The 6,000-nt window shown below is 37.2% G+C and overlaps 1 protein-coding gene across 2 annotated transcripts in view; it reads right to left on the bottom strand.

The window, feature by feature from the left end:
- The window catches only part of LOC117588011 (beta-1,4-glucuronyltransferase 1), a 64,837-nt gene that overhangs the window by 26,936 nt on the left and 31,901 nt on the right, over nt 1–6,000 (bottom strand). The window contains exon 3 of one of the 2 annotated variants that reach the window (XM_034279038.1): nt 5,159–5,178. The exons of the other annotated variant lie outside the window; for it this stretch is intronic. The gene's annotated coding sequence lies outside the window, so the exon portion shown is untranslated. The remainder of the gene's footprint in view (nt 1–5,158; nt 5,179–6,000) is intronic. 2 annotated transcript variants of the gene reach the window in all.

The following is a 6,000-nucleotide window of genomic DNA, read 5'->3' on the forward strand; positions in this document are numbered from 1 at the left end:
ATTACAAAACAAATTGTATTAGCTGGAATATTTACATATTTTTCACTACATAATTAATTATATGTATGAAAGAAGAAAATAGGTAAATAGATTCCCAATAAAAAACAAAGGGATTTACACTTTTATCATTTTTCTGATCATTTCGGACCTACCATAAGTTGTATATCTTTTAAACAACACCTTATCTTAAAATAAATAACAAATAAAGGAATTTCCTTCCAAACAATTGTTTTTCCTCCCAAATTTTATCGCTTCATTTGAAGGAGCGTTGTTATTGTGGATGCGTGGTAATTAAATTCGTAATTTAAGTAATATCTTTTTATTTCCACTTTACCGGCAACACCTTTTTATTTGCTACTGTGGTTGTGGAAATTTCCTTTGCTTCGCAATGTTATTAAAAAGATAATCGCAATCTTAGACATTTTATTTGCTTCCCTTTTTTACGTACAAATTAAAAAGCCAGCGTGGAGGAGGAAGTTGATGAAGAGGTGTAGGGGTGGAACTTCTGGTTACCTTGAGAGTTCAACAAAGAGCCAAAACGAAAGACAGGAAAACAACAGCCCAGCCACCAGCCAGTAGGCAACAGCCAACACAAAAGTCAAAAGCAATTAAGCGTTTGTAGTACAAACAAGAATGGAAAGGGTTATTTTTTGCCTAGACGAAGCATAAGATACACTTTAAGGTCGATTTTTGAGATATAATAACAATTTACATTTTTCTAACATCACAAAATTGCTGGCAGATGGAAAGCTCTATGGACTGAGAATATGGAAATACTCTTTAAAAAGAAAGAAAGATCGAAGAAATATCTATCTAAATAATTTGATTACCTTGCAAAACTCCTTGTAAATTATTATATTCCCTCTACAGTGCATCAAACAGCTAAAAGCACAGGTCACGCAGAGAGATAGCTAGTTGTCCGAGGGAGGTATAACTTTTGTCTTGCACAATTAAATTTTTCATCAAAAAGCAGACAAAACAAAAAATATTAATATAAATAAAAATCTACGTTTGTGCCTCGTACCATGTGTAGATTTGTAAAGGTCGTTCGGGTGCCTTTTGTTTGTTTGTGCCACACAGACATTTGCAATTAGTTGTGCAGCAAATTGAAGGCAAATGATGATTTTTATGTTTTTATAGGGAAAACGCAAACAATGCCTCTCGAACGTTGTATAAGCTATAATGAATATTTAACAAGAATGAGCAGAAGGGGAGGCGCTTTGTTTGTTTGTTATAGGAAACTCAACAACAACAACAAGAGACATTTAAAATAAATGAATTAATAGAGATCATTGAATAAATGGGTGAATTATTAAGTGATTTTTAAGTTCAAAATTAAACAAAAAGAGGCTGTGGGTTCTTTTCAAAATCTCTCTTACAAAAAGGAATTGTTTTTTTTTTGGTGAAAGATTCTTAAAAACATTTCAATGACTTATTACCCGCCATCCCATGCCACACACATAAAGGAATTCACCATATACTTTTGTGTCCAGAGAAAGCAAACGAAAAGTCATGTCAAGAGAGAAATCTGTGGGTAAATGAAGTAAAGGTGTCAAGAACTTTATTGACAGGCAAGCCCCAGGCCACAGACCCAGAAAGAGGGACAGATCTCTTCCGTCGTCCGTGTGATGTAGGAAGCAACAAAAAAAACCGTCTAAAGAAGGCAAATAAAACAAAAGCAAACCCCCCCAGAACGTGACAAACAGCAAAGACAGAGGAAACCATAAACAACAAATAAGCAGCAAAAAAAAACAACAAATAAGCAGCGCAAATTGTGATTCGTTTTTGCATTTTGACAAATGAGCTACGTGAAAGTTTTGCCTCCCCCGAGAATCCCTCAACTGTTTGCATCCAAATCCCAAGACATTTCCGATTCATTCAGTTGGAGACTTTTTGTTTTAATTGAGTTTTGCTTGAAATCCAAAATCAAAACGATTAACAGTTTTATTCAGTTCAAAGTCAGTGGGAATTGCAAGGCGATTGACACGCACAAAACTAGTTTACTTGAAGTAAGCGATAGGTCGACATACTTTCCGCAGTCACTGTCATTGGCAGGTAAATAGAGCAAAAGCAAACATGGCAAAAGTAAGCGTCTACAGAGCAGAGGAACGGAGAGGAACGGGAAAGCGGGGGGAGCGGAGAGCATAGGAACAGTTGAGCAGGAGGAACGTGGAGCAGCGGAACGGGGTGCTACTTAAGTCACAGAGCATAATTAATGTGCAAACAGGTGGAGCAAGGAAGAGGCAAACATTGCTTGGTGCAGCAGCAGAAGCAGACGAAGCGGGTGTTGGTTGTTTTTGTGGCACTGCAACCAAGTCAGTGGCAAGTGGTTTGGTTTTCTCTTTAATTATGGCTTTGACTAGACTTGGCATTGAAATATTAGCAATTAGACTTCTTTTTAATGCACAGCTAGAATGTGCGTAAAAAGAATTGAGTAAAAATGATTGATTTTTATGGAGCAAATCGATATTTAATGGTAATTTTAATGAAAGTATCAAATATGTCTGGGATAAAAGAGGGACATTTTGATTAAGTCATTTATTTGAATTTATTGACTTAACGATTAAATTAGTATTGTGTACTTTTTATCATTTTGCAGCAGTTTTATTTATGGTTTTTTCGATTTTAAAATTATATTTTTAAATGTTATTTTTCTTGCATATTTTTAATGGGATTTGTTATCTAACAAAAGCAATTCGTTAAGAAATATCTTTAATTTAATGATTTTTAAGATATGTATTGATAGCTTTTTATGATGTTAATTTCCTTTGCGTTATCCATATCTAACTGCTCCTTATTTCACTGCACAAAAAAATCCTTATAATCTAAAACATATTTAGTTTTCCTCCTGAAGATTAATAATATTTCCTTCCATCTCTGATTACTTCTCCATGCATCAATCTATCTGTAAACGACTTAAGGCCAAACACTTTCCTCTGGTAGCAACCAGAGCATTTGAAAGTCGTTACTTAGCCCCCCTTGGCCTCATGGTATCCCATTTCTAACTCTTCCACTTAACTTTTACGTTTTACGGGCGGCCCAGAAACTCATTTGCAGCTGAGACCAACAGCAGCAGTAGGTGATGTGGCAGTGAGCCAGTTGCTGAGTTGCAATATCAAACTACGTGAACGGGAACGGACTGGATGGATGGGTGGATGGAATGGGATGGATGGATGGTGGCAACTGGCTAGAGCCATGGTCAATATCAGAGACTCCTCCTTCGCCGATGTCGCATCATTCGTGGCCAGCGAGACAGCAGAAAAAAGATTACAGAAAATGAGCAGAGGAAAACGTGTGCCACAAAATGTCACTCTCATTCGACGATGATGATGATAATCATGAAAACAAGACAGAGAAGAGCAGAGAGTGGAGGGTTGGGGTTTATGGAGGGGAATGGGATGCCAACTTGGCCAATTGCATTTATGTTGGATAATGACGAATGTCAGCGGCACACGCTAATTAAGGTTAATGAAAACGACAATCCGACACAACAAAACGAACGCCAATAAACTTACCGCAGGCGAATGGATGATTAACGAGGACAACCAACGAGAAACTAAAAATGGTAATCGATATGAAGGCAATAGTTATGGTCAAATAATACATATACATATATAAATCTTGTGTCTAGAGCGAATTTGCTTGGAAAAATGGAAATGCCAGAAATAGTATCTGTTGCCCACTAAAGTTTTTATACGCGGCACTCGAAGAGTAAATAGGGTATATTGTATTTGTGGTAGAAACTGACATATGTACAGTCCATCCATATGCACAGAATTAAACCTTTCCGACCCCACAAAGTATGTATGCATATTGTTCATTGCCGAGTCTATATCTGTCTGTCCGTCTGTTTTCTGTCTGTCTGAGACTATAAGTCACCAAAGATTGTGTGAAGATCATGTGATATCGCACTGAATCAAGTTTGTTTCAAAATCTCGCTCCGCCCCCTTTCGACCTTACAGAGGGCGAAAATCTCTCACAGCCAAAATTTTGTAGATGAAAGAAAACTAATGGTATTAGATTGAATCATTAATATAGCCAGAATGAAGAAATTAATTTCCAGTAACTAGCCCCACCCCGTCCAGGAGCTTTGCTATGCTTGTTTTTTGCTGTTCATTCATTTTCGTTCGCACACTCCACCTCATGCAGTGCTCGTCACTGGTGGAGTAGTGTTGTAGGTGAAAGATGAAGAAAAAATGCAATATGTAAAATGTCAAATTCGAAAAAACCACTAAGGTACAGATATACTGACCGAGTACCGGGTGTAAAAGTTGTGACGCGTACGAAGCGTCTCACAAACTAACTCGTTTCCTTTTGCATACCCACCACATACAGAATGGAAAGACTATGATGTATTTGTGCTAAAAGTAACACTCAGAATCAACAGACTATTGAAAACTAGAGGAAAACAGAACTTGAATTGTTGAAGTCTATAATAATAAAACAGAATGAACTTTTTTAAGATATACCAAGGGGCCTCTTTCTTCTTAGTAAATCAGGAAAAAGTTTGTGGCTGACATAATTATAAAGTTCTAAAATGCCGTTAAATTATGAACAAAGACATTTTCTCTCTATTAACCAAAGATCATGAAAATCCCATTAATTGTACAAATAAAATGATTAATATTCCCTGCTTCAGCTTCTGCACTCATCCAGAATTCCCATTAGCTCATTGCCCATCACTCACTAGAAAACAAAACCGTTGCCCAAACGGGGTATTCCGCAGTCGGAATTTCGTCGAAATGTGTGTGGGGAACACATTCCTACTGGTTTTATTTTATAGCACGTACCACACACCACACACCAGTCGAGTCCGTGTCGCTCTACATAAATCAAAGCTGTTCGCATTGTAGTGTCTACCCGTCACTGACTAAATGAGTCATTTCATTTTTGCACCAAGTGTCTGAAGCGAAAGGAAAAGTCAGAGACTGTCAGACAGCCAGCCATCGTGGTGGCCTTTGAAGTTTTCCTTTTCACTCGCTCGAGACGTCTTCGCTCATTAAAACTCACTTGAGTAGCACAGCAGCAGCAGGGGAGTTTTACGCGTAGGATGAAGGGGGGTGGAAATAAAAATCTTGGGAAATTAAATGGTTGGAAAGAAAATGGGGGAAAAAAAGACCTCCTGTTGGATGAGTGATGAGTGGGTGAATGAATTTACCTGATTTATTTTGCTAATTGCTGCAAACAAAGATAGAAAAATAATTTAAATTAATTAAGTGGGATTTAAGGAGTGAAGAATAATAATTTTTGTTGATTTAAGTAATGATATGTAATATTGTCTAACATAGAGGGAATGTTAATGACTCATTGTGATTTCCACCAAGAGTTTCCCTACAAAATCTTTTAATATTTCATACAGAAATGTCCCCAATGCACACATTACCATATCTTTCACATTCAAGTTGTAGACCAGAATGACTTCCAATTGTGCTGCTGCGGCACCTTTACAGCTCCTTTTGGCTATGAGAATCTCTCTAGTGGAAAATCTTCCCCAAACCCCCACGACGCAGTGCAAAAGAAAACGACTGAAAGTTTTATTAAAAAATTCATGAAATTTTTAGTTGCATTTGCAGTATTCAAAAATTAATGCGCTACAAAGGAAGCACATGGAGATGGAGGGATGGATGGAACACAAAAGAAAATCGCATGAAGAGCAGAGCAAAGAAGTAAAAGCGACTCCAAGATGTGTTCTCTCTGTTTGTCTCCCTCTTTGTCCCCGTCTACTGCATCCTCTCCAACACCCAGTTGCTGCACCAACGATGCCATGCCCCAAAGGACACATTCTGAGACACGCTGACTCTGGCACCAATTTAGCAGATGTGTCCACTGGACGATAAAATGTACAGTTTGAAGCTGGTTATAGGTTGTAAAAACTATGTTGGAACGGTAGCTTTGCGTGAAATTTTTTTTTTTTTTTTTTTTTTTTTTTTTTTTTTTTTTTCTCTCTCTTCATATTTACAATCTGTTTTTAAACAATAAGTAAATTGTATAATTAATATT

The sequence above is a fragment of the Drosophila guanche genome, unplaced genomic scaffold, assembly GCF_900245975.1.
Source record: "Drosophila guanche unplaced genomic scaffold, DGUA_6, whole genome shotgun sequence".
Lineage (NCBI taxonomy): Eukaryota > Metazoa > Arthropoda > Insecta > Diptera > Drosophilidae > Drosophila > Drosophila guanche.